Source organism: Notolepis coatsorum, assembly GCF_963971535.1.
Source record: "Notolepis coatsorum genome assembly, chromosome: 1".
Classification (NCBI taxonomy): Eukaryota; Metazoa; Chordata; class Actinopteri; order Aulopiformes; family Paralepididae; genus Notolepis; species Notolepis coatsorum.
The window spans coordinates 42627990-42651910 of record NC_140165.1 but is presented as its reverse complement, the minus strand read 5'-3'; the positions used below and the strand labels follow the sequence as shown (position 1 = coordinate 42651910).

The 23921-nt window shown below is 40.5% G+C and overlaps 1 long non-coding RNA gene across 1 annotated transcript; it reads right to left on the bottom strand.

Annotated features, from left to right (window-relative positions):
• Positions 1-4299: 4299 nt before the first annotated feature.
• Positions 4300-12010, bottom strand: LOC311228635. The gene is made up of 3 exons (XR_014619676.1): positions 11964-12010; positions 11580-11637; positions 4300-4568 (listed from the first exon to the last, which is right to left on the bottom strand). It is a non-coding gene; the product is annotated as an uncharacterized lncRNA (long non-coding RNA).
• Positions 12011-23921: the final 11911 nt, after the last annotated feature.

The window sequence follows — 23921 nt, the reverse complement described above, 5'->3', positions numbered from 1 at the left end:
TCACTTACTCTTATCATGGAAATGGTACTACAACTTCTTTGAATAACTACTAACTACTACTACTACTACTACTACTACTACTACTACTACTACTACTACTACTACTACTACTACTACTACTACTACTACTACTACTACTACTACTACTACTACTGTTACTACTTCTACTACTGTTACTACTTCTACTACTGTTACTACTTCAACTACTGTTACTATGGCAAGCCGTTTTAACATTTATTCCCATTTTCTAGCTAGCTGGGTACCTAGCTAGCTCATTCACAAGGACAATTTTGCGAATGAACTAGCTGGGTACCCAACTAGCTCATTCGCAAAGTTGACCTAGCTAGCTGGGTACCCAGCTAGTTCAATCACAAAGACACATTCGCGAATGAGCTAGCTCACTACCTAGGTTGCAGATATGTCTTTGCGAATGAGCTAGCTGGGTACCCAGCTAGCTAGGTTGTCCTTGCGAATCAACTAGCTGGGTAGCTAGCTAGCTCATTCGCAAGGACCATTTTGGGAATGAGCTAGTTGGTTAACCAGCTAGCTGATGGTGTTTGGGGGCGGAGGGTGTTTGGGGGTGGACCGGAGGGCTGTTTTGGGGCGGAGCAGAGGGTGTTTGGGGGTGGAGGGTGGTTCTGTCAGCTCATTGGTTGACAGAAATGACCAGGTTTGTAAACAAAAATGATATTTATTAACATAAAGGAAGCACAATATGGTAACTCAAAATGACCAGGTTTGTAAACAAAAATGATATTTATTAACATAAAGGAAGCACAATATGGTAACTCAAGGGTGAGCCAAGGCTTAATGTGTCACAGCAGCACAAACATTCCCCACATTTAACATTCACAAACACTGCATAACGTTAAATGAATGTTATGATGTTATGTTATTATGATGTTATGATGTTATGATGAATTGAAAATGGGGGACCCTGATGTAAACAAGACGAAAGTCTTTCTCTGGTCTGCATCCCCTTAACAATTGTATGTATTGAGCTGTACTGTACTGTACCCATTCTGCAATCTGTTAATAAACTTTTCAATCAATCAATCAATCAATCAATCAATCAATCAATCAATCAATCAATCAATCAATCAATCAATCAATCAATCAAGTCATTGAAATGCAAATACCAGCATCTGCGTCATGTACCACGCCCCTAGACGTCCGCCCCCAGACGTTGCTACTCATCTCAGCTAGTTCATTCGCAGGTTGCGAATGAACTAGCTGGGTACCCAACTAGTTCATTCGCAAAGATGACCTAGCTAGCTGGGTACCCAGCTAGTTCATTCGCAAGGATCATTTTGCGAATGAGCTAGTTGGGTACCCAGCTAGTTCATTCGCAACCTGCGAATGAACTAGCTGGGATGAGTAGCAACGTCTGGGGGCGGACGTCTAGGGGCGTGGTACATGACGCAGATGCTGGTATTTGCATTTCAATGACAGAGCGCATTTGATTGGGTCATTCTGAAGTCTGGGGGCGGGGCGGACAGCGGCCGTGGTTCAAGTTTGCAGTTCCGTTCAAATATAGTTGCGTCTCAAGATTCAACGTTACAGTAGTATAGTAGAGAAATGGCTGAAGTTGTTAGAATGTATGGCAATCTGTCTGACAAGGATATGCGAGATTTGTTGATAGAAAACGGAGAATTGAAAATGATTTGAGAGAATATACTTTATTAATCACCAAATGGGGAAATTGATTGCCACCAGACGTATGTAACATACAACACAAACAAAAAAAATATTATAATAGAATACGGCAAAGTGCTTCCAGACAACACATATGGATTAAAGAAATTAAATAACACACTATATATATTCTCAATGGCTTTCTTGCAGGGATGTACAGAAGATTCATTTGAGATGGCAGCGATCTGCCGATACTGTAGAATATTAATACAATAATAACTAACTACTACACAATTAGTATGTACGTTTATTATCTTTGTATTGCATGTTCTTTGCATGTTTTGTGTTCACATCAACCTGCAAAGGGACTAGATGGAAACCGTTTATACAGTAACCATCCACTTAACGTTTTATATTCACTAGGGATGCTCGATATTGGCTTTTTTACCGATACCGATATTCCGATATTGTCCAACTCTTAATTTCGATACCGATATCAACCGATACCGATATATGCAGGGTTTCCCCCCAAAAAAACGGAATAATTTCAGGTAATTAATAATTTCACTGGATGCATTCAAAAGGCTTTCTAAATGTAAGCATTATCTGTGCAAAATATGATAATTAAAAAAGTAAAAATTAACATTACATATCTCTTGTTGTTGAATTAAACCAACATGCATACTTTTGACAATAAATCAAATAAGAATTGGTTCTTACTTGCTTGCCTGGGTAAATAAAGGTTAAATAAATGTAAAAAAAAAAATAAAAAAAATTTCCGATACCGATATTTTCCGATATCACATTTTACTGCCGATATCGGCCGATAATATCGGACATCCCTAATATTCACCATAGTGACTTACCGTTTTTAATAATACAGTAACCAGGTTACCATCCAGTGACTTACTACTTTATACAGTAACCACCCAAGTGTGTTAAAGTTTGTAGATGGAAATGAGTTTATAGCTACAATCTGGCATGTTTACATATAAATGTTTATTAAATAAATAAATTTAGTTGAATTTACAGATTAGTGTGATCTTTAATTTATATTTACAGCATATATAACCATAATAATTCTATATACCTACTTATACACCTGCATATAACCCATATAACTATGTATGATAGCAGTGTACAGTGGGGGAAATAATTATTGAACACATCAACATTTTGTTCAGTAAATGTATTTCCAATGAGCGTATTCAAGCGAAATTTGCACCAGACTTTTGTATTTGAATAAAAAATTTACACATGGTACAAAGATGTTTATTAAAACATAACAAACAAACATTATGCCACATCAATGTGGAACGCCCTACCCACAGCTGTAAAGGAATGTGAATCACTACCCACTTTCAAAACCACTCTCAAGGAGAACCTACTGGAGGCGGCAATTCGAAACTGGCCTCTGTAAATGTCCTAATAGTCCAGTCATTATATGAAAAAACCTAGGACAAATTGCAACAGTAGCAAACTCAACTGATTTTGTATCCTCATTATGTCCTTAGTGAGGGAAAAAAACTCCCAAGGAATCCCATCATGGGAAAGTTTTGAAAACGACCTATATATGTTCATATCGATTATAACAGTGGTGAAAATTTTACTTTTAGATATCACTATAAAAACTCACAAGCTGATTACACACACAAAGACAAGAAAAAAAGTCAATCACAACTTCATTGAATTATTCTGTTTACTCATGCAAATCACACATTATCTTATTTGATATGCACCAATTAGCATACACGCTAGAACTAATCAAAACATTTGATAAAGAAATTTTTTTCTTCTTGGAATATTAGTAGATAGGCTCTGTGGAGCTCAGTCCACGAGGATGGGGCTCAAGGGTTTATGTCCGTGGGGATAGGTCCATGGAGATGGGGGTTTTTATAATAGGCGGAAACTACATATTTGTACAGCATGCAAAACACTACATGATTCTTGCACAAAACTACATGGGCTTAACATAAATTTGGTATGTCTGTATAGGGGAGGCTTGTAGGTACCCATGTAACCCATTTCATTAACATATATTGAGGTAGAAGGCCAAGGGACCATTTGAAAAATGGTGATGGCCATATTTCCCTCCCCAAAAAAAATCATCTTAACTTTGAATAATTAGGTATGTAGCCCCCTTTCCAATGAGGTAACATGACATGGTTGGTCTCATTGGAAACCCGAGGTTGTCTAGAATCAAATGGTATCTTTACTTTTGAGCTACCTCAAAATTTGAACGCGTCACAATCTCTGAAAGACAGTGTCGTCAGTGATCCTGTCAGCAATCAAGTACATTGAAAAAAAACACATTTCCCATGATGGGATTCCTTGGGACTTTTTTTCTCTCACTAAAGACATATTGAGGGAGTTTGCTAATGTTGCAATTTGTCCTAGGTTTAGCCTAATTCTGGCCTATAATGACTGGACTATAGGGGTAACAAAACATTGAAAAAAAACACATTTCCCATGATGGGATTCCTTGGGACTTTTTTTCTCTCACTAAAGACATATTGATGATACAAAATCAGTTGAGTTTGCTAATGTTGCAATTTGTCCTAGGTTTAGCCTAATTCTGGCCTATAATGACTGGACTATAACCCAACCCCCTCCAATGAACAGTTACCCCCCCCCGCCCCACCTACTCAACCCCCACCTCCTCCAATGTACAGTTTCTTCCCCCTCAAATGTATATACTCTCCAATGTATATAATGTCATGTGGGGGGCATGTATCGCAGTTCTATGGCCCTCTTCTCCAATTCTGCTTCAACCATTTTTAGTTCCACCATCTTTTCTCTGGCGCTTCCTGAGGGTGTTGGATTTTGTGATGAGCTGGGCCAGGACCAGGACCCAGCCTTCCCGTAGGCGAGGAAGCCGTTATCTCTTGCTTCAACAGACAGAAAGTCCCCAAACTGTTGAGTAATCACATCACCTGAGACAAACAACAGAAATACATAATTTAGGTGCATCAGTCAGATACTTTTCATATCAAGAAGCACATTTTCATATCAAGAAACACATTTTATGATAATAAAATGTGCTGAAAACCCCCAGCCCTGCACAATGGTGCGGCCCCTGTTGAGGTCCCTGCTGCGATTGAAGATTTATATGACTCATTTAATTTATTAGGACAATGTTGTCTACTAACTTGGCCAGTGAGTCATCTAGTCTTTATATATGTCTATGGAGGAGACAGTGGCAACATTGTGCTCAGTACTCAGTGAATATGCTCATCGCCCCACAGTGCAGCTCAGGCTGTGTGCTGATTTCCCCGGAACATGTCTATGGGCTGGTGGGACAGCAGGCAGAACCAGGACTCGGTCAGAACCAACAGGTCCTCCGTCTGCTGCTCTGGCTTAAACACAGTACGGCACAGTTTACTACAGGCACTTAAGCATTCTTACTCTCACAACAATAATAAATATATTAAATATTAAATTGAATACGAGTTTTCAGACAAATAAGCAGGATTTCACATTTGATTATAGGACCATGTCTTACCCAAGGTACACAACAAACAAACTAGGCTCATATTGTTTAACGCTTCATCTCCCCTTTAAGGCCAAAACATGTAAAAAAAATAATAATAATTTTTTATATCGGCCCAATCTTGATATCGGACCGATACCGATGTGTAAAGAAACGGCCATATCGGCCGATATTATATCAGCGGCCGATATATCTTGCATCACTACATGTGCCCAAAACACTGAGCTCAGGCCTTCTCGTGTCGCTGCGCCCCAAGCCACCACGACACGCACACACACCTGTAGAGACATCAGTTGTGAGATGGACAGGTTCGAAACTCAATTCTAAGAAATAAATCAACAGTTCTGGCTTTCCAGATTAATTTATAGATGAGGGAAAGTCAGTAAGTAAGAAAAATGAGGTGGCAGAAAGATTCAACAGATTCTTTGTTAATGTAAACTGGCAGAGGAGATAACCCCGCCACAAGGGGGAGGTGTTTCTAATTATTTTATATAACGAAACACAAGTACCATCTTCTTGAGAAAAACGGATAAAAATGAAATTATGGATACTGTGAACAAACTCAACTGGAAACCTCATATCAAATATGTCAGGACTAAATTGGCACGGAGTGTTGGTGTTTTATGCAAGATAAGGCACATTCTAAACCAAAAAACACTGTATACACTGTACTGTACACTCTTCCTATGGTATATGACTATATGAGCTACTGTGCGGAGGTGTGGGGTAATACCTACAAAAGCACTCTACAGCCAATATGCACCATGCAAAAAAAGCAATAAGAATAATCAACAATGTAGGATATTATGAACACACTAATAACTTATTTATAAAGCTACAAGCATTGAAATGTATGGATCTAGTGGATTTAAAAACTGCCCTCATTGTATACAAAGCCAGATACAAACTAATCCCAGGCAACATTCAAAAATGGTTCAGAGACAGGGAAGGAGAATATAACTTAAGAGGGAGAGGGAATCTTAAACAACAAATGGTACACACTACGCTGAAAAGCATGTGCATATCGGTGTGTGGAGTGAAGTTGTGGAATAATTTACCTGAATACATCAAACTGAGTAAACATGTAGCACAATTTAAAAAGCAGCTAAAAAAAACACACATTAGAGAAATACAGAAATGAGTAATGAGGATAAACAAAGTTATGTTATATTGTGTTATGTAGTGCTGTACTATATTCACTGCTGTCAAGTGAATCAATTTTATTTGATTTTTCTCTTTTAAATACCGGTATAAGTAAAAGTATATTCTATATTGTAATATACTAAATTAGGGCTGGGCGATATAACGATAACGATAAATATCGCGATATATTTTAATAATCGATATCGAATATCGAAAAAAAAAAAAAAATCGAAAAATCTTTTTTTTCCTTTTTTACCTGCAACAGGGCAGTTTTAAAACCAGAGACAGTGGACAGACTTGTCTTTCTTGCCTGCAACTTAAAGTAATGGCTTTGCTTGTCCAAATGACAATACTGACCAAATTCAGATTTATTTCTCTCTTGTCCATTTATTTTGTTTGCTTTCTAATTTAAAATACATTTTGAAACCATCTGTACACAGTAGGCTATGTGTGCTAGCAGAACTAGACTCCAGTCACGAGTCACAGTGCGGTGGTTTGTCCACCAAAAAAGCGCCAAAAGATCGAAAATAAACTAGCAGAGCCAGAACTGTTCAACTCCTCTGGAGCCACAGCCAGCAGAGAAGCCGGTTTACTTTAGCTTTTAAACCAGCTGCAGCCTGAGAACTGGAGTGTGAGGGGATGTAACACTGAAGATGGCGGCAATGACAAAGAATTTCTGCAAAATAAACAAACATCTGTTGTTAAAAAAAAAAAAATAATTTTTTTTTTTTATACTTATAACAATTCGATAATTATCGATATCGAGAAATAAAATAAAATTATCATATCGTTATCGCGATATGATTTTTTTCCATATCGCCCAGCCCTATACTAAATTATGTTATATCTAGTCAAATTAATGGAAGAACAAACATAAATGTAAGGGGGTAGGGATCAATAAGCTTAGCTTCCCTCTACTCCTTTTTTGGACATGTCTGCTAACCAAACACATTGCTCTTGACCTTTTGTTTATAATTCCATGTAATAAAAACGGAGCTCAACGCATGCATTTTGTAGATCATTGGCTAAATGATTATCCAGTTTGACTATCGTCTACTACGAGCCACCGTACCTGTAGTACTACTGCTTACAAACTGCCTCGCTACTGTGAACCTGCTCTTGTCGTCACGTCACAACTAGATGTTAAATAAACTAGTCTAGATGGAAATAGGGGTCCACGCGCACCCCCCGGAACTTTTTATGCCACCCGATTTTTCTTAATCCTTAAAGTGTCTACTTTCAGAATCTGCCAGGTGCCAAGCTGAAATAATGTCCGAAAGGCTCCATTTTTAACCCTTTATTGCACCTAACCCAAAACCGAAACATTAAAATGTGATGTAGCAAGAGGCATAACCTTTGAAGTAAACAACATGGAGACAAATTAATACATTTGTCCATACAATTCTGACCGTAGGAATTCAATGGGATGGTTATTTTTGACATGACAACATTTTGACTGTATTTCTGGACAAAAAATACAATACAATACGCATAGAGTGAATATTTGGTGACAATAAATTTTTTTTTCAATCCTCCAAGTGTTTATTTTGAGATTATATTGGGTACCAAGCTGAAATAATGTCTCAAAGGCTAGTTTGAACCCTTTATAGCACCTAACCCAAATTTTTTAAAATGAAAATATAATGTAGAAGAGGCATAACTTTTGAGGTAGACGACTTACAGAGCGAAAATACATTTTCCCACACAATTTTGATCCTAGGAATTCAAGGGGATGGTTATTGTTGACATTTGACAACATTTTGACTGTATTTCTGGACAAAAACAGCAAGAAATGACCAAACGTGTGTATGACCAACTACCTTTTCATTTTTTAAAGCACATAGTGAATATTCTAGAGTTGAACCTTATATACAGCTCAAGCATTACTGTAGATGAAGCAGTTAAATGTGCGTACAAACTTGGAACATCTGATTAACTACAAGAAGCAGCACTCACCCTCAATTCTCACATTATAAAGGCATTCAAAGAGTCAAAGGAGCTACCATGGCCCCCAACTGCACACAAGCTGGATGCTGTGAAAATGGATGAACTGCTCCCAGAGCATCTTGTACCATTTCTGAGCTCAGTGGTGACTGGGACACTTGATGAAGAAAAGTGTGAGAAGACGCAGAGGCTGGTCTATTCGATTACACAAGATGTGTGTCGAGTAGGGCTGCACGATTAATCGATTTTTTATCGAAATCGCAATTTGTAATGATGCAATTATCAAATCGCCTGCAATTAAAAAAAAATTAAATAAATAAGATTTTAACCAGGAAGTCCCATTGAGAGACAAGATCTCCTTTGCAAGGGAGACCTGGCCAAGATGACAGCAATAACATTTGCAATACATCACACAGCAATAAAAATTTGCGATACATCACACAAGAACATAATAAATGTGCATGTATACAATATACAATACATCACATGTAAACACAAAAACAAAGCAGAATAGTCTACATGATAGTAAAAGTGTATAATACAGGGTAATACAGTAATTTTGCAGTTGGGACCCGACTACAGAAAGCAGCAACATTCTTCTTGTAGGAAGTTATGTAATACAGATTTAAATTCACCAAGAGAGACTGGGGTGTAAGTGGAAAATGGTCATGTAGCCCATTCCATGCCCAAGGTGCGAAGCTTGAGAAAGCTGTTCCTAGCTAACCCTGCTCAAGTCAGAGAAAACATCTGAGCCGAGTAAGGAAAGGGTGGGGGGGGGGTGGGGGCATCTCTCTCTACTGGTTCAATTAATGTAGAAAAACGTTGCACTATAAAAACGAACTGGATAGTTGATAATAAACATTTAACTTCATTAGCTGAAGTATTCTAAAATAATTTAAGCAATTCTCCTTTTCTGTGTGTGTGTGCACATGTCTCATATCTCATTTGATAGTATTTACTGAGGATTGCCAGATAATGTTGATATTTAAACACAAAAAAAATTATAATACAAAATATACATGATCATGCAACATAAAAAAAATTGTTGTAGGAACAGTTTGGGAGAGGGAGGTAAGGGGTTTTAGATTGTGTGTTGTGAAGTTTACTTCAGAGAGGGAGAGTAAAGTACAGGGAAAAAAAGGTACCGTTGGGTACCGTACCGGTATCGATTCCCAGGTAAAAAGAAAAATGTTCAGACTCTGTGTCCCGAACAGACCCACCGCGTAGGCCAGATGCAAGCCGCATTTTACAATAAACCTCTGTGGGGCTGCTTAAAAAAAATTATAATCGCAATCGCAATATCTGTCCGAAAAATCGCAATTAGATTATTTCCCAAAATCGTGCAGCCCTAGTGTCGAGCAGCAACTAACAGCAAGTGAAGTGAAACTCCAAAAGCACATCCTCCTGTGTGCCACACTTCGGCACCTCTATCGAAGCAAACAGGTGAGTGATCAACTAACTTATTGCTTATGAGGTCCTACATTGTCATTGCTCAACTATGCTTCATACAGGTATTTGATATTGATACAAAAAAACATTTGTTTATCTTATTCTTTACAGCTCACAACCATCCTTTCACGACTAGGACACTCGGAGACATACGACTTCAGTATGGAACTTGAGACAGCCATGGCCAATGCTTTTGATGAGATGTCCACCAACATGACCCCTGAAATCACCACTGGCGAGGGAAACACTGTTTTTCACAGCGAGTGGGACAACCTGAACAGAATCACCACCAACGTTCATGGTTCAAATGTGGTAAACAGCGCCGGGGGAATCATGATTCAAGAAGTGAAGGAGAGCCATGTGAGCACCAAGAAAAGGACCCTTCCTCTCTATGACAGGTCATCCAAGATGAGAAGCCTTAAGATCACGCCTCCCGAGACGCTGCCAGAGCTGGCATTCAAAAGAGTTGGCCCCAAATTCCCCAAGAATGCCAACTTTACCCCTGCTGCTGAGGAATTACTGGGCCCCGACTACTGTAGCACACTGCTGGGATTCTACGACTTTACTGGGGAGGACTGTATCAGCGCTTTTAAAGGCAAATGCAAGGTGAATCCCCTGAAGAAGCTGGAAAAGACTCGTAAACTCCACAAAGCTTTCAGGCAGCTTGGTGCAGACTGGATGGTCACTGATGAGCTTCAAGAGGAGATGGAGAGCTTCACATGCATTATGTATGGCCAAGCACGGATGACATCAGTTGACACAGTACGGGTGAAAATGATGAGAAAGATGGTCGGCGCTGACAAAGTCCTGGACTCCAAGTCAAAAGTAGACCTGGAACGCCTGCCAAGGTCCGTCTCATTCCACATGTCCAGCGAGCCTTCTATAAGAGAGCAGACAAGGCAATAATCAAGAGCCCAAAACCACATGATCCAGGCATGGGCTGGGAGAAGACAGGAGAAGAGGAGGTGTTGGAACCGGTCTGGGCAATTGGACCCATCCTCCCTCCTTCTCTTGTTGAGGTACTGGCTCAGAGAGCAGAGTCAGAAGAGCATGCAGCCCTTGACAAGGTGACCGATTACGCCAACAATAACTTTGTCTGTGGGTAAAGTGGATGGAGAGTACGAGCATGAGGATGAAGAGCTGGAGATGGAAGAAATTGAATTAGAAGATCTCTTCAGTGACGATGAGGATGAGTAGTTTAGGTCAGCAAGTTGGTAGTGACATGAAAAGGTAAATGTATTGGTTGTCTACTTCAAAAGTTATGACTCTTCTACATTATATTTTCATTTTTAGATTTTTGGGTTAGGTGCTATAAAGGGTTAAAACTAGCCTTTGGGACATTATTTGAGCTTGGTACCCAATATAATTTCCAAATAAACAGTTGGAGGATTGAAAAAAAACTGATTGTCAACAAATATTCACTATGCGTTTGAAAAATAAAAATGTAGTTGGTTAGACACGCATTTCTTGCATTTGTTTGCTGTTTTTGTCCAGAAATACAGTCAAAATGTTGTAAAATGTCAAAAAAATAACCATTCCATTGAATTCCTAGGGTCAGAATTGTATGGGAAAATGCATTCATTTGTCTCTGTATGTTGTTTACTTCAAAGATTATGCCTCTTGAGTCTTGCTACATCAAATTTTAATGTTTCGGTTTTGTGTTAGGTGCAATAAAGGGTTAAAAATTGAGCCTTTCGGACATTATTTCAGCTTGGCACCTGGCAGACTCTGAAAGTAGACACTTTAAGGATTAAGAAAAATCAGGTGGCATAAACATTTCCGGGGGGTGCGCGTGGACCCCTATTTCCATCTAGACTAAACCCACGGTTTGATAAACCCAAGTGTGTTCATTGACCCACACGCAACTGAGGTACATATTAACAGTTTACACATTTGATGGTAGAAATCAGTTTGTTACCCTCATACCAAGATGGCGGCGGTCTCGTGACGTCAGAGTGTCTTCGATTTCAAATAAACTTGAGTAAAAGATAAAAGCATAGCAGATAGACAGTGAGATTTGAGATAGATAGATAGGAGGACACAATGTATTAATGTAACAGCTAATACAATTTAAACTTTGCAAACTCCCATACATGTAACGTTATTATGATAGATAAGCTGTAGCTGTAGCAGAAAACACGAGACTGAGTCGAGTCACCTAAATCGAAATGTTGAAACAGTGCCAAGCCAACACGAACTCAAAAACACTTTAACCTATTGGTAAACAAACGTATTGTTGAAAATATACACTGACTGCTGTTGTGACATGTTTAAGATCGTATTGACTAGTTTACACACTCACCTTCAAAGTTTCAAACCGCGGCGCTAACGTTAACCCGTTGATCTTAGCTCTGTAAATCGGGATCTTCTTCTCTGCTCCTATTTCCTAAATGTTGTAACAGCGCCACCACAAACTCGCAACAGCGCCACTTGTGGCCAAAAATATGACGATAGACAGACAATTGTTAAGCTGCATACAGTTGAGCGGTGATAGAATGTGATTGGACAAATGGGATTTAGGGGAGGGGGAGGTGACGCAATTCATTAGTCTTTGGGGGAGGGGTGCTTTTAGAAGTGTCTGTCTTTTAGAATTCACAGTTCAAGTGACTACAAACTTTGATTGATTGATTGAACATTTTATTAACATATTGCAGAATGGGTACAGTACAGTACAGCTCAATACACAATTGTTAAGGGGATGCAGACCAGAGAAAGACGTTTGTCTTGTTTCCATCAGGGTCCCCCATTTTCAATTCATATAGACATTTATGACATACACAACATACATGACATTTATGGCATAGGGACATATAGGTATTTAGTACTGATACATTTGTGACATAAACGGTATTCAAATATACAGTACTGTTACCCCTAGATCCTGACAGAGTATATATGATGGGGAGGGGACTGTACATTAGGAGGGGGTGGGTGGGTGGGAGAGAAATACATACGGCGGGGAGGGAATATATACATGCGGTGGGGAGGAGACTGTCTATTAGGAGGTAGTGGGGGTTTTGGGCATTTACGGATTTTGCCTAGTTCCGTGCTGAGGGTTTTTTCAACCTGCAACTTGTTCTTGTCAGAGACCAGCAGGGCTGAGTCGTCCGCAAACAGGAACAAGTTGCAGTCACAGGCTGACGACATGTCATTTGCATAAATTAGGAAGAGTAGCGGTCCTAGTATGCTTCCTTGTGGAACACCACAGCTTACTGTGAGGGGGGGGGGGGGTAGGGTACCGTTTACCTCCACCATCTGCTCTCTCCCCTCCAGGTAGGATTGCATCCAGCTCACTGATAGACTATCAAAACCAATTGCTTTTAGCTTGTCAATCAGAATGGTGTGATTGACAGTGTCGAAGGCCTTTTGTAGGTCCAGCATGACCATGCCGCAGTATTTGCCCGCGTCCACCTCTTGCTTGATGTGGTCGTTCAAATAGAGAAGGCATGTGTCAGTGGAGTGGGATGTTCTGAAGCCAGATTGGAATTCGTAGATTAGATTTTTATCCGCGAGGTACTTTTCGACCTGTTCGTATACTATTTTTTCCATGACTTTCGAGATGGATGTAAGGATAGAAACAGGGCGGTAGTTGCCTGGGTCTAATTTGCTGCCCTTTTTGTGCAGGGGTGTTACTCTCGCAATTTTGAAGTCCTTGGGGACGTGTCCCTGTTTTATGGAGAGGTTTATTATGTGTGTGATGACTGGGGTGATGGCGGCTGCTGAGTCTCTGAGGAATTTGGAGGGGATGTTGTCATGGCCAGTGGCCTTGTTCGGTTGGAGGGCGCTCAGTTTTTTGAGTACCTCATCTGTATAGTTACCATTTCCAGTTTGAAATCGTCTTTGTGGACGCCTAGGTTCTTGTAGTATGCTACTATGTGTTCTACCCCTTACTGCCCTGAGTGGGAGGGTAGTTTGTTTATCAGTGTTGTGGCTATGTTTGTGAAGAAAGTGTTTAAGTAATTGGCTACATCCAGTTTGTCTGTGATGAGCGTGTTGTCCGTCTTTATGTTTATGTTTGAGAACCTGATTTTAAGTTTTTTACTGCAGCCTAGTTGATTATTGAGTAATTTAAAAAGTTCATGTGGTTTATTTTTGTTTTCCTCAGTTTTGTCATTGATGATTTTTTTTTTGCAGTTTTTATCATGGAGTTTACGTCATTTCTTAGTCTGTTTCTTTCTAGTTTGAGTTCAGTCACATGGGCTTGGAGTTCACTGCTTGTGCTTTTGGTAAGCTTTGACTGACTTTTACTTTTACGGTCAGTATTTCAGTGTGCATCCACGGCTCAGCGCAATTTTTTACCCTGGTGGTTCTTAGGGGGGCCATGTTGTTTAGTATTGTTGAGAATTTGGTTTTGAAGCCAAGCCATGTTTCTTCAACCAGTGTACCATTGAGCTCATCTGACCAGTCCAGGCTCTCCAGTTCAAGGTTAAAGGCCTCGCTAGAGTAGGTTTTGAGGTCTCTAGATGTGACTGTTTTGTGACAGCCAGCCTTTTGTTTTAGCTTTTTGCGGGTACAGAATATCATGGCGTTCTATCGCCATGCTCTAAGACAAACTCTAACCGAAAACCAACTTCGAAAGAGTGCCTAAGCAGCAAAAAAAAAAAAAGAGAGTGACTGATAGTGCCATCTAGTGGTAAGGTAAAAGTACTGTATTACAACACTCTCACTTAATTTTACAATGGCATTCAAGTCCCTTTAAATAATATTACAACACTCCCACTTAATTTTACAGTGGCATTAAGTGCCTTTAAATAATATTACAGCGCCATGCTCTCCTTCATAAAAAGAAACGTCAAGAAAAAATATATTTTAAACAGCAAAAAAAAATACTTTTTACAATGCTTTTACTGGAACTCTTTTTCACATTATTTCAGACTTGCTTTGACTAGGCAGCGTTCGGCGTTCACCTGTCAAGCACAAATAACCACTCTATTTTACATGTGAATTACCAAAGTGCCACTTAACCCTTTCACTGCCACACGACAGAAGGTTAACCCAAATTAAACAATTACATTTTTTTTGTATATATATATTGAACAATTAACAATATTCCTGTGAATGCATGAGTACACTGAATGAATACTGAGAGTATTACTGGCATAATAGATCATGTAAATAGAATTCTTACAATTTCTGGATTAATAAACCATCCTCTGACAAGCATGTTCTTGAATAATTTGTGTGTTTTTGAAACTCAATGCCTCTTATCACCTCTGTGGGGGGTGAGTGGGCTAATAATTCACAAATTATATTGTGGTGCAGGTATTCTAGCTAAACAAAACAGTGATAATGACACTTTTGAATGGTGTGAATTTAGTCATTGTTAGTATAAATAAGAATAATCAATTTTGTAATGTTGGGCAATAAGGCATAACAATAGAGCCTCTTGATTGATTGATTGATTGAAAAGTTTATTAACAGATTGCAGAATGGGTACAGTACAGTACAGCTCAATACATACAATTGTTAAGGGGTTGCAGACCAGAGAAAGACTTTCGTCTTGTTTACATCAGGGTTCCCCATTTTCAATTCATCATAACATATATGACATACAGATAGACAGTACATCTATACATTTATGACATATCAGATTTGCAAATACAGTACTGTTTGTGATACAAAAGTGTCCAGAAAAAGAGTGTATTTGACGTAGAAACTACATTGGAGGAGGTTGGGTGGGGGCTGTACATTGGAGGTGGGGGGGGACACACATTGTACACTGTACATTGGAATACTGACAAAGCCATACTTGGTCATTTATTGTACAACTGGGTTAGGACATTTGTAGGGGCCAGTTTCGAATTGCAGTCTCCCGTAGGTGTTTTTTGAGAGTGTTATTGAAAGTGGGTAGTGATTCACATTCCTTTACAGCTTTGGGTAGGGCGTTCCACATTGATGTGGCATAATTGCTAAACGTGTTTAGTCCCTTGTTTGAGCCGAATCTGGGTTTTACATGATTTGTGGAGCTCCCTCTGGTGTTGTGATCATGGTATTCACTGACCTTTGGGAAGTATTTTGACATGTACAGAGATACATGAGAGATATTTAGAGAAAGTAGATAGATTTTGGGGGGGAATTGTTAATTCTACTTAAACATAATGCAACATCTATAATAGTAAATATCATTCAGAAAACAATATGTTGGGTAGGAGTGGGGGGGGGGGGGTTGGGTAGGAGGGGTGGGTGGGGGACACTGTACAACTGTACAAACAACACTGTACATTGGATTATGAATGAATGTGGACTGTTCCATCAGAGGGGGGAGCTTCGATGGTCATGTAAGTGGCTACAGACCGCTGCACTTAAATATAAACATTAGTCTACCTGGAGACTCAATGAGGTAATTGTAGATGTCGCCATAAGACGCGTCTGGCCATTTAGTGGGATCATTTTTTCATTATCCTGTTCGGCTGAAAGGACATTGGCCACCGAAGCTCCCCCCTCTGATAGAACAGTCCACATTCATTCGAGCGTCATCTCGCGTCGTCCAGACTCCATGGGCACTCTGCGCATGTCCATGCGGAATAGGTGCTTTAAAATGGGCTTTTTCTCTGCCGATTTAGTTCTGATCGATTAGTTATGGGTCACGCCGTGTTCAGGAGAGCGAGGCGCATAAACGTCTATTCGATCATGTCTCTAGCACCCCCACAGCCGTATCGGCAACCACTTACATCACGGCTCTCGTCCACATTCATTCATATGCTCCCCCCGCAATCTCCTCCCCGATTTCAATGTAACGCGGAAGTGTAGTGGTCTTCGTTAAACACTAAAACTACGATACCCAGAGCTCATCGCACAAACCGGAAGCGAATATACGTCATCTTTCCTCGCCACGTCCTTTAACTATTCCTCACCGGCAACTTATCCAATTTAAAAGAAAATTAAAACATCTTTTCAAAATCTTTCTTCACATCTAGATTTGTAAATTCCACATAACCGTAGATGTTGTTCTTTAAACATTACGTAGGCCCCTTACCCGCTCGCGAATTGAACGCCACCCCATACGTTAGGCTAAAACCAAAGATTTTCGTCCATCAGCCCGTTTTAAACAGCGAAAATACGCCATTTCTCTCCGTTCTTAAAGCAATCAACTTATATACGCCAACTCCCGCACACCTTAGCTAGTATCCCTGCGTTTTTAACAACAATCCGACGGTCGCAACATATTTTAAAACGCATAATATTAGCTAAAATCAAAGATTTTCGTCCATCAGCCCGTTTTAAACAGCGTAAATACGACATTTCTCTCCGTTCTTAAAGCAATCAACTTATATACGCCAACTCCCGCACACCTTAGCTAGTAGCCCTGCGTTTTTAACAACAATCCGACGGTCGCAACATATTTTAAAACGCATAATATTAGCTAAAACCAAAGATTTTCGTCCATCAGCCCGTTTTAAACAGCGTAAATACGACATTTCTCTCCGTTTTAAAGCAATCAACTTATATACGCCAACTCCCGCACACCTTAGCTAGTATCCCTGCGTTTTTAACAACAATCCGACGGTCGCAACATATTTTAAAACGCATAATATTAGCTAAAATCAAAGATTTTCGTCCATCAGCCCGTTTTAAACAGCGTAAATACGACATTTCTCTCCGTTCTTAAAGCAATCAACTTATATACGCCAACTCCCGCACACCTTAGCTAGTAGCCCTGCGTTTTTAACAACAATCCGACGGTCGCAACATATTTTAAAACGCATAATATTAGCTAAAACCAAAGATTTTCGTCCATCAGCCCGTTTTAAACAGCGTAAATACGACATTTCTCTCCGTTTTAAAGCAATCAACTTATATACGCCAACTCCCGCACACCTTAGCTAGTATCCCTGCGTTTTTAACAACAATCCAAGTTCGCAACATATTTTAAAACGCATAATATTAGCTAAAATCAAAGATTTTCGTCCATCAGCCCGTTTTAAACAGCGTAAATACGCCATTTCTCTCCGTTCTTAAAGCAATCAACTTATATACGCCAACTCCCGCACACCTTAGCTAGTATCCCTGCGTTTTTAACAACAATCCGACGGTCGCAACATATTTTAAAACGCATAATATTAGCTAAAATCAAAGATTTTCGTCCATCAGCCCGTTTTAAACAGCGTAAATACGACATTTCTCTCCGTTCTTAAAGCAATCAACTTATATACGCCAACTCCCGCACACCTTAGCTAGTAGCCCTGCGTTTTTAACAACAATCCGACGGTCGCAACATATTTTAAAACGCATAATATTAGCTAAAACCAAAGATTTTCGTCCATCAGCCCGTTTTAAACAGCGTAAATACGCCATTTCTCTCCGTTCTTAAAGCAATCAACTTATATACGCCAACTCCCGCACACCTTAGCTAGTATCCCTGCGTTTTTAACAACAATCCAAGGTCGCAACATATTTTAAAACGCATAATATTAGCTAAAATCAAAGATTTTCGTCCATCAGCCCGTTTTAAACAGCGTAAATACGACATTTCTCTCCGTTTTAAAGCAATCAACTTATATACGCCAACTCCCGCACACCTTAGCTAGTATCCCTGCGTTTTTAACAACAATCCAAGGTCGCAACATATTTTAAAACGCATAATATTAGCTAAAATCAAAGATTTTCGTCCATCAGCCCGTTTTAAACAGCGTAAATACGACATTTCTCTCCGTTTTAAAGCAATCAACTTATATACGCCAACTCCCGCACACCTTAGCTAGTATCCCTGCGTTTTTAACAACAATCCAAGGTCGCAACATATTTTAAAACGCATAATATTAGCTAAAATCAAAGATTTTCGTCCATCAGCCCGTTTTAAACAGCGTAAATACGACATTTCTCTCCGTTCTTAAAGCAATCAACTTATATACGCCAACTCCCGCACACCTTAGCTAGTATCCCTGCGTTTTTAACAACAATCCAAGGTCGCAACATATTTTAAAACGCATAATATTAGCTAAAACCAAAGATTTTCGTCCATCAGCCCGTTTTAAACAGCGTAAATACGACATTTCTCTCCGTTTTAAAGCAATCAACTTATATACGCCAACTCCCGCACACCTTAGCTAGTATCCCTCCGTTTTTAACAACAATCCAAGGTTGCAACATATTTTAAAACACATAATTTGTTGAGCTGGGGACTATAAACAGAACCAGGGTGCATGGAAAGGGCTGTAGCGTATTTCTGTATGCCTAGCCCTGCCCCCAGACTTCAGAATGACCCAATCAAATGTGCCCTATCATTGAAATGCAAATACCAGCAGCTACGTCATGTACCACGCCCCTAGACGTCCGCCCCCAGACGTTGCTACTCATCCCAGCTAGTTCATTCGCAGGTTGCAAATGAACTAGCTGGGTACCCAACTAGTTCATTCGCAGGTTGCGAATGAACTAGCTGGGTACCCAACTAGCTCATTCGCAAAATGATCCTTGCGAATGAACTAGCTGGGTACCCAGCTAGCTAGGTCATCTTTGCGAATGAACTAGTTGGGTACCCAGCTAGCTAGGTCATCTTTGCGAATGAACTAGTTGGGTACCCAGCTAGTTCATTCGCAAAATGGTCCTTGCGAATGAACTAGCTGGGTACCCAGCTAGCTAGGTCATCTTTGCGAATGAACTAGTTGGGTACCCAGCTAGCTAGGTCATCTTTGCGAATGAACTAGTTGGGTACCCAGCTAGTTCATTCGCAAAATGGTCCTTGCGAATGAACTAGCTGGGTACCCAGCTAGCTAGGTCATCTTTGCGAATGAACTAGTTGGGTACCCAGCTAGTTCATTTGCAAAATGGTCCTTGCGAATGAGCTAGCTGGGTACCCAGCTAGCTAATGTGTCAGCTAGCTGGGTACCCAGCTAGCTCATTCGCAAGTACCATTTTGCGAATGAGCTAGCTACTAGCTGAGGCAAAATTTGGTGTAAAGCCTATGGGACAAAGCCGGCTAGTTAACTAGCTAAGACACGTGCTACCTAGCTAGCTGGGTACCCAGCTAGCTGACACATTTGCAACCTAGGTAGTGAGCTAGCTCATTCGCAAATGTGTCTTTGCGAATGAACTAGCTGGGTACCCAGCTAGCTAGGTAATCTTTGCGAATGAGCTAGTTGGGTACCTAGCTAGTTCATTCGCAAAATTGTTCCTGTGAATGAGCTAGCTAGGTACCCAGCTAGTTCATTCGCAAAGACACATTAGCTAGCTGGGTACCCAGCTAGCTAGGTCATCTTTGCGAATGAGCTAGTTGGGTACCTAGCTAGTTCATTCGCAAAATTGTTCCTGTGAATGAGCTAGCTAGGTACCCAGCTAGTTCATTCGCAAAGACACATTAGCTAGCTGGGTACCCAGCTAGCTAGGTCATCTTTGCGAATGAGCTAGTTGGGTACCCAGCTAGCTTATTCACAAAATGGTCTTTGCGAATGAGCTAGCTGGTTAACGAACTAGCTCATTCACAAATGTGTCCTTGCGAATGAGCTAGCTCGTTAACGAACTAGCTCATTCACACTCTGTTATGCCTGCCCAGCTATACTAGTATGGAGGTGAGGCCTTGCTGGCCTGGTCCTCGCCCCCAAACACCAACACCCCCCGCCCCCAAACACTCATGAATCAGCTAGCTGGTTAACCAACTAGCTCATTCACAAATGTGTCCTTGCAAATGAGCTAGCTAGCTACCCAGCTAGCTGATTCGCAAAGACAAGCTAGCTAGTTGGGTACCCAGCTAGCTAATGTGTCTTTGCGAATGAACTAGCTGGGTACCTAGCTAGCTCATTCACAAGGAGTATTTTGGGAATGAGCTAGCTAGGTACCCAGCTAGCTAATGTGTCTTTGCGAATGAACTAGCTGGGTACCTAGCTAGCTCATTCACAAGGACTATTTTGTGAATGAGCTAGCTGGGTACCCAGCTAGTTCATTTGCAAAAACACATTAGCTAGCTGGGTACCCAACTAGCTCATTCGCAAAATGGTCCTTGCGAATGAGCTAGCTAGGTACCCAGCTAGTTCATTTGCAAAAACACATTAGCTAGCTGGGTACCCAACTAGCTCATTCGCAAAATGGTCCTTGCGAATGAGCTAGCTGGGTACCCAGCTAGCTGACACATTAGCTAGCTGGGTACCCAGCTAGCTCATTCGCAAGTACCATTTTGCGAATGAGCTAGCTACTAGCTGAGGCAAAATTTGGTGTAAAGCCTATGGGACAAAGCCAGCTAGTTAACTAGCTAAGACACGTGCTACCTAGCTAGCTGGGTACCCAGCTAGCTGACACATTTGCAGCCTAGGTAGTGAGCTAGCTCATTCGCGAATGTGTCTTTGTGATTGAACTAGCTGGGTACCCAGCTAGCTAGGTCATCTTTGCGAATGAGCTAGTTGGGTACCCAGCTAGTTCATTCGCAAAATTGTCCTTGTGAATGAGCTAGCTAGGTACCCAGCTAGCTAGAAAATGGGAATAAATGTTAAAACGGCTTGCCATACTGTTACTACTACTACTACTACTACTACTACTACTACTACTACTACTACTACTACTACTACTACTACTACTACTACTACTACTACTACTACTACTACAGTATTGGTATTGCCATTCCTACTACCAATGCATTCACTGCTGATCCTACTACTTTCACTACTATACTACTACAGTACTATAATTACTACTACTACTACTAGTACTACAGTATTGATGTTGCCGGTCCTATTACTAACAGCTGATTGTACTATTACTACTACTACTACAATATGTTTTTGATAATATACATATACAGTATGACCAATGGCATACGTTATGCATGTGGTATTACTGCTAGAATTGCGTGACTAATTGGTGGGGCATCCTTCTTGACTAGTAATGTGGAAGAATATAGCCCACTGAATCCGGGCTAATTGAATATGCCTCAGAAGAACGGCATGTACATACATTTAGATGTGTACATACCGTGGCCTAATTCTTACCGTCAGTGGGAAACTGAATTATACTATACTGTGTGTAAACCTCGTTCTTGGTTTGCTCATAATTGGAAAGGCTGCCTCTCTGAGTCTCAATTAGTTCACTCTACTTTCCAGATGAACACTGAAGGCATCATTAACAGTCTAATTTAAGCCATCCATCCATCCCCTCTTTTCATCTAAGCAGCATTTGAAATAGTGAATGCCTCACGTTATGTACAATGATGATAATGACACACGCAGCAATTATCTCATCTCGGGGTAGCACTGAGACACACTTTGAGGCACTTTCGGAGAGGTTGTCAAATCAAACAATTGCCTCTCGAATCACAGAAAGACACTCCAGGAGGGCACTTTGGCAAACCGCTAAAAGCAACAAAAAGTCTATTCTGAAACGTGTGCAACGCTGAGACTAATCCCTGAAAAAGGAATGGATGTGGAACGGACATGGAAAAGACATGCATGGGCACTTCTGTCCACACTGGTCATGCCTGGCTCCATAGAACACACAGGGAGGTTTCACCCACAGAGACTCTAGAATACATTAAAAGAAAACAGGCTTGGTGTGCTTGTCACAGCGCCAACATACAGTATGCCTCTCGCACTCATCCATTCTGTATTCGCTGTCAGTCTTTTTGAGGGGTTACAAACCAAGAATAATGTCCTAAAGGACAACAACTGTTTTAGTTTTTTTTGGCAAGAGAAGATGGCAAAAGTAAACAAACACTACATAAATCGGGTATCTCAGACGAAGAACCACAAGAGTCCATTTGACGTTTTCAGAGGAACATTGGATGATCTCATGATCGAAAGTATACGTAACTATATTTGTAACTATCTTCGTAAGTAGTTTGTACAAAAAAATCTACGAAAGTCCTCCTCCGGATGCCTGGACGTGTGAAACGGTGTTCGTAAAGTGTTCTCAGCTGAATGAAGAACCTCATTCTTAAACTAAAAGAGCATTCTCGTATACCTGAATTTGCATAGAGAAACGCCCCGCCAGCTCCTTATAAGGAGGCTAAGCGTTGCACTTTTGACTTGCGCTGACCCTTGTGAGGACCGCGTCCATGAGGTCTAATGTTTTCAAACTTCATTATCTGAAGTTAGAGTGTTTAGTTAAATACAGTAGAGGTTAAGTACTTTATTATCTAAATATGGTAAGTTAGAGTATTGTTTTCACTCATAGTTAAAGACAGTTGAGGCTGGGTATTTTATTATCTAAATATGGTAAGTTAGAGTGCAGTGTTCATTCATAGTTAAATACAGTAGAGGTTGAATACTTTATTATCTAAAGATGATAAGTTAGTGATGTGTTCATTCATAGTTAAATATGGTAGAGGTTGAGTACTTTCTGGTGAATCATACAAATTGGTATGGTATCACGTTCAGACTCCAAGCAATTTGGATTGGTTTTATGAGCTGGATGAAATCCTACCTGGAGGGGGGAGAACAGAGGGTGGAGGTAAATGGTACACTACCCCCTCCCCCCTCTCAGTGAGCTGCAGTGTTCCACAAAGAAGCATACTAGGACCATTACTGTTCCTAATTTATGCAAAATTACATGTCATCAGCTTGTGACTGCAACTTGTTCCTGTTCACAGACGACTCAGCCCTGCTGGTCTCTGACAGGGACAAGTTGTAGGTTGAAAAAGCCCTGAGCTCTGAACTCCTGGGCCCTCATTCATCAACGTGTGCGTAGAACATGTTCTATTTCCACACGTAAGCACAGAATTTAGAATGAGTGTACGCACAGGAAAGTCGGGATTCATCAACCGTGCGTACACAGGTCCTATGCTCCTCCGTGTTGATGAATACCACTTTGTTCTACCGTCAATGCTCGTGCATGATTATCCATATATGGTCATGAAAGTGAGGAAACACCCCCCATGGGATGTGAAATAATGGACTGACCCGAGCAGAACTCTGAGAAACTCCACGGAGATTGTTCACTGCTGTCGAACCAAGAAGAATATCGCGTATTATGGGATAAATAAAAGGCGGATTTGTAAACGGTGATGTCAGATATCAACGGCTCCCTAAGACCATTGCTGCAATTCTGCCTGGACAGCTCAAAATACTAATAAAGACCGTTCGTTGACCACTGTTTGGCGTTGGTTGTGTGTCATTATAACCGTGCTGTAATATGAATGCCTTTATTAGTTGTGTTCGATTGGCTATATGATTTTTAGAGGCATCTATTTTTTTGTCGGCTAATAAAGACCGCGCTGGAATATGACTGCCTTTTCCCGTGTTGTTTGATTAATACCCAGGGATTAAAGTTCTCCTCAATTTTATTCCAAATCGCGATGGATCTCCCGTCAATTTTCTACCTGCTGCATATGATTTCTAGA